The sequence below is a fragment of the Podarcis bocagei genome, assembly GCF_964188305.1.
Source record: "Podarcis bocagei genome assembly, chromosome: 4".
NCBI classification, from domain to species: domain Eukaryota; kingdom Metazoa; phylum Chordata; class Lepidosauria; order Squamata; family Lacertidae; genus Podarcis; species Podarcis bocagei.
In genome coordinates, this window is record NC_138128.1 from 19,690,659 (window position 1) to 19,702,304 (window position 11,646).

Here is an 11,646-nt window from a genome sequence, read left to right on the forward strand (position 1 = left end):
TTCCTGCTTTACTTCCCTTTACAGCTTGGTTTGAAGTGAGTGTAAATATACCGTCTGATCAGACAGAGAGAGCTTCACTGACATCCTACAGCTTCAAGGTTATAAAATAAAGTAGTAGCACAGATTTGAAGCCTGCGACATGTTTTTTTCAAGCGGAGGGAGGAGAGCAGGGGGAAAGAATTGTCCCCTACAACGAAGAGTTATTTGAATGTGCAATAACTGTTCCCCAGAACATTTGTTCTAAATACTTTTACAATGGTGTGCTTACTGAAGCTTCCAGCTCAATACTTCAATTACAGAAACAATATAAGAGAACGACGCCTTGAGTATATTCTGATCTATGCTATTATGCTCCAAAGGGTGCTATTATTGTTAGCTTGCTTGGAGAGATCAGTAATCATGGAAACAGATGAATATCCTTAGCCACTCTTTCCTCATTACAGCAAAGCAATTGTTGACTGAGCCTGGTAAGGAGGATAGATTTGTTCAGGAACCTTTGGACTCTTGCTGACCCAGGTTCAGATGGGAAAGGAAAAACAATACCAGTGATAGAAGTGGCTCTTGTTTATTGTAAATAGGTGCTGCCGCACTGCAATCTGAAGAAGAGAAATCGAAATAATGGGATGCTGCTGTTCCCCCTTTGGAAATACGATGGAAGAGGTGCAGACATCTCTTTTATTGCTACCAAGAAATGAAAAATGAAATTGTATTTAGCTCTGGAGTGAAATGATGAGAGACTCCTTATAGTCATATGTGGGTGTCCTGCTGGTGCTTATAACCTAAATGTGAGTAGGGAGAGAAGGGATGAGTGTATTATTATTATTATTATTATTATTATTATTATTATTATTATTTCACTTAATGCCAAAATAGGGTTATAAACAGTTTGCAAAATATAAAAACCACTTACACAAATTTTAAAATGAATGCCATCTTTAAAAATACAATAAGATGATCTCATTAAAATGCCATTGACGTTTGAAGTTAAATTGCTTTACAGAAGCTGAACTTAACACAGTATCCTTCTTAGAGGAGCTCACTTTACATAGGGTAAAATCATACTGAATTTAGGAAAACAAGAAAGCTTTATTACAGGAAATATATACTCGATGGCAAAGATCCTAGATCTACCTAAGTAAGGTAGCGATGCCTTCAGCCGTGCTTGCTCTTGCATCTCGGGAAGAGAGGTACAAAAGGTGTCTCCTTCCCCCAAGGCAAGGATGAAGGTCAACTCAGGCTAGTTCAGAAAAAGAGACTTTGAGAAACTTGGAGGCTCCTCTCTTCATCTACTCTTTCTCATGTAGACACATCAGTGTCTGGTGAAAGCTGACTACACACCAATACTTCCCCAAAATGTAAACATCCATAATAAAACATCCAATAAAAGAAATCCCATTAAAACAACACAGCAATTAAAACAGGTTGAGAGAGCAGTGAAATGCGGCTGTGACGTTAACATATGAGAGTGCTGGAGGTGAAATAGTTAAACAGGTTACCCAATCAGGACCCAGGGGGGTGGAGTCAGAGGGACTATAAAACCAGCTCTGGGAGGGGCAAAGGGAGGAGTTCATTGGGAGTTGGGTGGTTGGTTGGAGTGGGAGTGAATTGGGATAGAGTTTGTGGGTAGGCTGAGTTAGTGTAGCGAAATAAGCTGAGTCAGGAATAGTTAAGGGCTAGGAAGACAAGTAAATATCTGAGAGGTAGTTTAGTGAGTGAGAGCAGGTAGTGGAAATTATAGGTCTGGATAGACACCCCATGATTGTAATTGACTGATACCATTTATTTATTGCAGTTTAACAAGCGTGTGGTTTCATAAACAAAAGTTTATGTTCTAATTTAACCCTGACTGGACTCAGTATTGTACCAGGTAGGGCCTGGGTGGTGGCACAGAGATCAATAGATGATGAAACGTCCAGGGGACCTGTGTGATCGCCACAGCGGCTTCTCATATTTCGGGCAAATTCTGCCCCATATGTCCAATCAGCCTCCAAATTGGGGCGGGTGAAGTCTTGACCAGAGGATGCTCGTCACTTAAGACCTATTGATGAGGAGGGGAGGGATGATGATAAGAGGAGCTCAGTGCTCTTGTTCCCCCTGATTGCATGTTTACACATGAGTAGAACGCCTTTGCCCTCCTCTTTGTCATATTGCCTCTCTCAAACCCTGCACCCCCCCCAAAAAAAAAAGTTCCCCTGACCGTGTGGAATGGTGTGGGGTTGCACTGTGGAGGAATAGCAGATTTGTGAAAGCATATAAAAGGAAATGGCTTTTGCACTCATGCAAGACACCATCATATATGAGATGATAATGATAATGATAATACAAAACAGTGTATTACACGAACTAAATATGGATAGGATGTGGCAAAGGAGGGAAGTCCAATCCCCAGTTCCACATTTTAGTTGGGAGCAAGCCACAATTCTGTGCTGCTCCCCCCCCCCTTTTTTAAGAAACAATTTTCTTTTGGGAACAATATTCAAATGTTCACTGACACATGAACAGCAACCGATAGACAGCAAAGGCTATCAGTTTGCCTCCATCCATCAAATTGATCTGGAAAGCATGAAGAATTTTCACTCTGGAGTGGTGTACATTTCTCAGCATATAACAACATTGGTCAGGGTCTAGTCAAACAGCTGAACGAGACTGTCACCCTCACACTTGTCTGAAAGGCAGGAGGGAGGAAAACAACATTTGCTCCGGCGAGGACAATACTTCACCGTGGTGCCGTTATTGCGGTGCCAGTCATTTCCACTGCCACCCCCCCTTTTTTCAAAAGTGCAATGCAATCACCATTTAACTCATCTCAAAGGACCATTTTAGGCTGACAGTCCTGCGCTTCCATGCTGAAAGCGTGAGAGTAAAAAAATAACATTCCATTCCGTGTAATGGCGTGAGCAGAGCATTCCAGGGACATGCCAGATGGACAGCACAAGAGACAGAGGGCCAGAACAGGTCACTGAATGGGCAAAAGGTCCAATGGAAGAATGTATGGAGCAGAGGCACACAGGGACGCTCAACTCATCAACTCCAGCCAGCATGAATATTGGTCAGGTATTTAGACTAATAATAATATTTTTTTATTTATACCCCGCCCTTCCTGGTTCAGAAAACAGGGCTCAGAGTGGCTAACAACAAATTTAAAACACTTAATCGATGCAACAAAAAACAGCATAAAATACAGTATAAAACCTGAATAAAATAAATTCAGAATTCAAAAACAATTTAAGGGGGGAAATCCATCCAATAAACATTAGATGATCACCAGGGCTAGCTGGCTAAATTAGTCCTATTTGGGCCAGCGAGGAGAACAGAGGAGAATTAGCTGTGGGATCCCAGAGCGGGTAATCTTCATAAAAAGGGGAGGGGGGGGAAGGAAGGGGAATAAAAGATAAGGCTAAGTTCAAATTGAAGGCCAGGCAGAATAGCTCTGTTTTACAGGCCTTGCGTAAGGAAGTTAAATCCCTGGTCTCATGGGACAGAACATTCCACCAGGTCGGAGCCATCACTAAGAAGGCCCTGGCCCTGTTGGAGGATAATCTCACTTCTTTAGGGCCTAGGACCTCTAAACTATGATTATTCATGGACCTTAAGGTCCTCTGCGGGGCATACCAGGAGAGGCGGTCCTGTAAATATGAGGGCCCTAAGCCACAAAGGGACTAGGTTGGTGCCCATCACTGAGGGAGCAAATTCTATAGTTTAACTATGGTATGTGCTGCATAAACCAACAAGTCCCAAACACTCCAACCTTTCTTCATAGGGGAGTTGGTATGAAGATTTGGTGCTGGGTGTATATGCCTAACTAAATTGCAATGCTTATCCAAGCCCTTTCGAACTAGCCAGATGCAGCTTTCTGTGCAGCTAAGGGTCACCAGTTGTTTCCTGACTACAGCTAAATCTGGACCATTAGACTGAACTGATTAGCAGGATAGACAGGCTTTTCATTTGATGTGTTAATAACCATATCCCTGCAGTGTCTGTGTGATGTCAGGCTTACGAACGTTGTGCTAATGCAACATTGGGTGCACCCCACTCCCAAACTAAGCTCCTATTTGCCAGCACAGCAACTGTTTGAAACAGGCCATTAATGTCACAGAGGCCTGAGGTTAGCCCAGAGATGCTTATCCTCTATAGATATTATGGCATACATTTGATGGTTTCTGCACTGAACAGTAAAGCTCTTAAATGACTTATATGTTAGGCACTGTACATAAGGGTACTATTAAAACCCAGAAGATTTTTGAATAATAAATGTAAAAGAATGGTAGCTTTATTAATTATGTGGTTTTTAAAAATTAATCCCATACTGAGCAAAATCAAAAGGTTGATGACCCGCCTACACAGCTCCCACCTTCCCAAGCCAATTATTTGCGCTATATTCGCTGCAAGTCCTCATTTTTACTGTTTTAAAAACTCCACCTCTGTAAATATTTAACACGGTTTTATGTCAATGCAATACTAGCAATGAGTACTGCTCTTTGATAGCTGATCACCATGATAGAAACCCCAAACAAACCATAAACTGGATAAAGTAATTTTTATTGATATTATTGAAACTTGCAACTACGCATTCAGCAGTTTTAAATTTTAATTTCCACATTAAAACCAAAGCGCTGCCTCTCTCTCTCTCTTTATAAGTGAAATATATATATATAAACCACTCTTTTACACCATGAATGCCACCCAGCTTAAACATTTCTAACAAATATTCGTTTGTTTCTTATTAAATTGACACCTCACCCTTCTTCCCAAAGGATCCCAGTATATTGGGAAGTCATTGCCATGTTGGACTAGCAATTAGTCATCTTTGCTAATCATAATAAACTGCTTTAGACCATTAGTCCATGTAATTCAGTACTATTTACACTGACTGGTAGCAGTTCTCTAGGGCATTCTTTCCCAAACCTGGGTCTCCAGCTGTTTTTGAACTGCAACTCCCATCAGCCCTAGCTAGCAAGACCAATGTTCAGGGATGATGGGAGTCCAGAAACAACTGGAGACCCAGGTTAGGGAAACAACGCTCTAGGGTTTCAAGCAGGTATACATTCCCAGACCTACCTGGCGATGCTGGGGATCAAACCTGAGACCTTCTGCATGCAAGACGGATGCTCTCCCACTGAGCCACAGTCCTTTACAAACAGGACCACAGCAAAATTGGATCATAGAATCATAGAGTTGGAAGAGACCACAAGGGCCATCGAGTCCAACCCCCTACCAAGCAGGAAACACCATCAGAGCACTCCTGGCATATGGTTGTCAAGCCTCTGCTTAAAGACCTCCAAAGAAGGAGACTCCACCACACTCCTTGGCAGCAAATTCCACTGTCGAACAGCTCTTACTGTCAGGAAGTTCTTCCTAATGTTTAGGTGGAATCTTCTTTCTTGTAGTTTGGATCCATTGCTCCGTGTCCGCTTCTCTGGAGCAGCAGAAAACAACCTTTCTCCCTCCTCTATGTGACATCCTTTTATATATTTGAACATGGCTATCATATCACCCCTTAACCTCCTCTTCTCCAGGCTAAACATGCCCAGCTCCCTTAGCCATTCCTCATAAGGCATCGTTTCCAGGCCTTTGACCATTTTGGTTGCCCTCCTCTGGACACGTTCCAGTTTGTCAGTGTCCTTCTTGAACTATGGTGCCCAGAACTGGACACAGTACTCCAGGTGAGGTCTGACCAAAGCAGAATACAGTGCCACTATTACTTCCCTTGATCTAGATGCTATACTCCTATTGATGCAGCCCAGAATTGCATTGGCTTTTTTAGCTGCCGTGTCACACTGTTGGCTCATGTCAAGTTTGTGGTCAACCAAGACTCCTAGATCCTTTTCACATGTACAGCTCTCAAGCCAGGTGTCACCCATCTTGTATTTGTGCCTCTCATTTTTTTTGCCCAAGTGCAATACTTTACATTTCTCCCTGTTAAAGTTCATCTTGTTTGTTTTGGCCCAGTTCTCTAACCTGTCAAGGTCGTTTTGAAGTGTGATCCTGTCCTCTGGGGTGTTAGCCACCCCTCCCAGTTTGGTGTCATCTGCAAATTTGATCAGGATGCCCTTGAGTCCATCATCCAAGTCGTTGATAAAGATGTTGAATAAGACCGGGCCCAAGACAGAACCCTGTGGCACCCCACTAGTCACTCTTCTCCAGGATGAAGAGGAGCCATTGATGAGCACCCTTTGCGTTTGGTCAGTCAGCCAGTTACAAACCCACTGAGTGGTAGCATAGTCAAGACCGCATTTTACCAGCTTCTTTACAAGAATATCATGGGGCACCTTGTCAAATGCCTTGCTGAAATCAAGGTAGGCTACATCCACTGTGTTCCCTTCATCTACCAGGCTTGTAATTCTGTCAAAAAACGAGATCAGGTTAGTCTGACATGACTTGTTCTTCAGAAATCCATGCTGACTATTGGTGATCACAGCATTCCTTTCTAGGTGCTCACAGACTGTTTGCTTAATGATCTGCTCCAGAATCTTCCCTGGTATTGATGTCAGACTGACTGGGCAGTAATTATTTGGGTCCTCTCTTTCCCCCTTTTTGAAAATAGGGACAACATTTGCCCTCCTCCAGTCTGCCGGGACTTCGCCTGTTCTCCAGGAATTCTCAAAGATGAGTGCCAGTGGTTCTGAGATCACATCTGCCAGTTCTTTTAATCAATAAAAATTGATTTATTGGCGTAACCCTCGCTAATTGATTTACGATCCCCAATTAGCTCTTTATGGCAGATCCGGCAGGTCCGGCACGCTTCCTCTGCGTGCCTCTGCTCCTTCTGCTGCTCCAGTCACGCCGTAGCAGAGTTCACACAGCGGGAAAAGCTATCACGTCCTTTGACAAACACACAGAGTACAGGTTTGTCTATTTACAGTCGTTTATTCCAACAAATCTCCGGAAAAACCAGGACTACTTGCAGCCATGGCAAAACTGCTTCCTTTCCCCTCACAGCATAGAGTGAGAATAGCAAACTCCTCCCAGCTTCGAAAACTGACGTCAGAATGGTGTGGCATCATGGGAACAACTTAACCTGTTAAGTTCCAAACTCAACACCCCCCCTTGCTGCACATTCTGACAAGACCCTTTTGAGTTCAACAACTTCCCCTTTGCCTTGTGCCCCTTCCCGGCATCTTTCCCAGGCACCTGTTGAACCCCCTCAACACTCCCAGAATCACACTGTGCGAATCTTGCCCACGCACTTGTTGCCTGGTATCTTTCAGGTGGAACGCCCTTTGTTGTGCGACTAGACCTTCTGGGCACAAACTCAGATGTTACCTCTGACTCACTGCCACCAGGAACTGTGTCCTCAACATCACGGGATTCCCCCTCTGACTTAAAGCGTTTTCGAATCCTCTCCATTACACTCACAGGAGAACTAGGCTCGCTTTTGGGTGTTCCCTTAACATCCTGTTGAGAAACTACCGATACCTCCTCCTGTTCCTGACTTTGGTCAGTTACCTGATCGTCATCATCGGATTCTGAATCCTGATCTTGGACCTGGTCCTCATCACCGGGATCAGCCTCTGCCTCCCTTTCCTCCTCAGAATCAGATAGACATTCTGAGAGCACATCACGCATGACAGCAGGTTTTGACCTTTTATCCTGCTCATAGAACTCAGCGTGTTTACTGATCAGTAACTTACTCTGATCACCTGATGGAAATGCAAACCTCCATGCACGTGCTTCTGGCTCATACCCGCAGAAGATCATTTTCCGGAACTTGGATCCATCTGGCCCCTGCAAAGCAGTAGGTACCGGCACAGATGCACCTGACCCAAACATACGCAAAAAATGAATCTGGGGTTTCCTGCCATGCAACAACCCAAACGGTGTGTCCCCTACCATGGAATTGTAGGTCCGATTCCAGGTGAAGCTCACATACCTGATTGCCTCCAGCCAAAACCTTGGAGGTAACCCAGAATCTTTCAGCAACACCTGTGCAGTTTTAACCAGAGCCTGACGTCTCAGCTCTGCCACCCCCCCCCCCGATTGGGTGAAGTCACTGAGTGACGTATCCCTTTCTTGCGAAAGAATTTCTGCAAAGCAGAACCTGTTGACTGGGCTCCTCTGTCACTTGTGACAGCTTGCACCCTGGTGGAAAACCTTTGTTCCACCTCCTCAATCCAACCTTTGATCAGCTGTGCTGCATCATCCTTGGATTTGAGACCAAGAGTCCAGTTATTCTGTGTAAAATCATCCTGCACCGTCAGCAGAAACCTTGACCCTCCCAGACTTGGTTCCCTTACAGGACCCCACAAATCTATGTGAGCCAGTTCAAAAGGTCTTGTGGTTACCCTTTCCACTTTTGGATAACTGCATCCTTTTACCTTTGCCAGTTTGCAAGTTTCACATTTCACAGCATATCCACATTCTGAAATTTTACAACCTTTGGAAACCTCAGGCAGCACCTGTAGTTCTTCTAGAGAACCATGTGCTGTTCGTGCATGCCAAGCATGGACACATGACTCATGACTTTTGATTTCAGCACGTAGAGCCTGTGCTTTCCCAACCTTTCCCTCACCCTCCAGAGACGTTTTAAGAATAAAGAGATCATTCTGCCCCTTTTTAACCTTGGCAAATATCCTCCCTCCTTTGGAGATTGTGCAGACAGCATCTTCGAAACAAACCTTAAATCCCTTTTTTAACAAATAAGGCACAGATAAAAGCTTTGCTGTTGCTTTGTCGCTTGTTTTCCATCAGCCTTAAGATAGAATGGTGTCCTTTTATGAACACCTTGAAAGGTGTGAAAATATGAAAACATAATTATGTCAGAACACTTTGCTTCAGTCTCCTGCGTTAATTTGTTCCTGCCATTCAGTAATAATTACAGTCTGGCTTACCACACAAAAGAAGAAGATAAAAGCAGAATTCAAAATATGTTCATATTGCTGCTTACTCCACATCCAGTGTGTTCCTACTAATATTCACACAACGTTAGCCACAATCCACGTTGATCCTATAGTGTCTTAATAAATACTGCTTCTTCTTTTTTCTTTTCCATTTTCAAATTTATTATGAAGAAAACAGAAAACACATCAAAGATAACGTACAAAGAAACAGAGACCAGAGCAACTTCTCACATTTACTTGCAAAGCATTAATTATATCGAGTTTTTCAAGGCAACCATTGTTTGCAACATGAGGGAGGCAAAGTGTTTCGTAGATCTGAATCAGAAGTATATGAAATGAAGCCCCATCAGGTGGCATAGAAATACCGACAAATACCACTATTTGATGCATTCCCACCAGCTTCAGTCCAACTTGGAAAGTGGATACACATTAAGCAGTAATGTAAACATATACCTTAACAGCCATCATGCATGCGCAGAGCGCAGCTCCATGAGTAGGAATTCCAGGGAAAGCAGAGGTCCCAAATTGAATAAAACATGGGGGGCAGGGAAGTCCCACCCTGCATAGTCAATTACAAGATGTGGTGTACACACACCATTTGAATTGCAATGTCCCTCAACTTGTGGGAGGGGCAGCCCCCTCAACTATTTTATGGGGGGGGCAAAGGGACCTTGGCTCCTGGGAGTTGGCTCCTATGCCAGGGAGCTTGCAGAGGTGGGGAAACAAACAGGGTCGTGTGTGTTGGGTGAAGGCATCCTCACCTCTTTTCTGATGGGAACAAGCCCACACAAATGCAGTAAAAAAGCTGCTCCATTTTGGGTGGGTGCGTAGGGTTAACCCTTGCAAACTAAAATGTGGCCAACTGAGCTTAAGACTGGAATCACCTGAAACTGTGAGAAACTAAAACTGATGGATTCATCCATTGCTTTCCTTAAAGCACTAGAAAAAAATAGAAAATTCCCCAGGCTATTAACGCCTGGATCTAACCCTAGGACTGTAGTAAAACACCATCCGTATTTATGAATTATTCTGCTTTGCTCACTTCGTCTGATACTGCCACCTATCAATTCACAGACCAGACTGGCTGGCAAAACCAGCTAATAAGTGAGGAGGACATGGCGATGTCAAGGCTGTTATCTCACTCTGGTTACAGTCCTATACATGCTTCCCTAGGAAGTTTCAGTAAACTCAGTTGCCTTTATTTGTAAGGAGATGTGCCAATGATTGAACTGTGTGTGGCACTGCATAGTCTCACATTCAGACCAACTGAGAAAAACTCAGCATGCTGCAAGCCTATTTTTGTGTCTCAATCAATCAATCAATCAATCAATCAATAAAATGCTGACCATATTTGGAAATTGCTCAGTGGCAATAGTCTATTCCCTGAGCCATTCTTAGAAGAGGCCATCTGTACTTCCATATGTCCAAACTTGCTTTGTGATCTAGATACCTTGTTGGGGATGCAGTATCAATGGGATGGGATGAGATACCTCATGTAACTGACATTCTCTTGGATTTCTGATACACTTGAGATCACTGGTTGTTGATGGGGGTATTCACCAAGACAAGCAACATGCACTTTGTCAATTGAATTTACATATAGGATGAATTTCCAGCTTGCCATTGAAGTGGGTTTGTCCCCTACACAAACACAAGTGAAAGGAGGTCACACTGGACTTCAGCCTTGCCTAAGAGGTGTTGGAATCGGGGATCGAAAAGCCAGCTGGCTCAGCCCCAGCTGGAGCATCTCCCCACCTCACCTTTGCCACTGTGGAGATCCATCAACCTCTGCTCCTCCGACATTTATCAGCGACTCAAGCTAGCAGGCTTGAGCACGCACTACTCAGCAGTGTAAACTGCGCAGCAGAAGAGGCTTGAGGCTGTAGATACAATACTAAAGCTACACATTTATTATACATAAATCAGGACAAAGAAAACATGGCATCTCTCCTTGCAGTCTTCTTGGAGATTAAAAACAAAAGCAATACAGAATGGAAGTTCCGTTCACGCCAGCAATCTGTGCTGGAATGTAAACAGACATGTGACATGCAACAATCCCATGTCTGCAGCAAAGGGTGGAATGGAATTCCCAACAAGAGGTCCATGTTGCCAGCGACACAGGTGAGCATTTCTTAAAGGGTGACTCTCCTCCCTTGGTTTTTCATTCTCAAGGATGATCAGGTATGACTGAGGTTGATGGAAGTTGGAGCCAAACCATATCTGGAGGGCCGCAGCTTCCTCATTCATGTTACAGGCCAACCCAGCAACTGAGCGGAGCGGAGCATAGTATGCCATATTTATGTACAGTAAACCTCAGAGTACTGGAAATCCTCAGATATAAGTCTGAAAGGTCTTTCAAATCTCCATTCATGAACATCTTCACAGTCCACTGCCCCCCAAAGGTATCTCCACTGATTAAGGGGTCAAAGAGGCCTTTTCCAGTTTCTATTATTTTGCTAATTAGTGAACCAAAGGTCCCCAAGGCTTGGAAGAAGATTCTGCTGTATTGTATGCACACGTTAATTGAACATCAGTAATTAGCCAGGGAATCAGAGACACCTTGGCATTCAACCTCCTGATTTAAATAGGTGCCCTATCCTGCCTCCAGACCAAAGTAGAAATTAGTGTTCCTTGTTACTTAAACCTAAAACTCAGCAACAACTGAATGGAAACTTAGTCTGGATAGCAATTAAAAATGAATGGAAATTACTGCTTTCTTTTTTAAAAGATAGAGTCAATTAGTATTATAATCCTGTGAGGTTCATAAGGAGCCAAGATTCCAGTTCGTTGGCGGTGAGCCATAATGAAT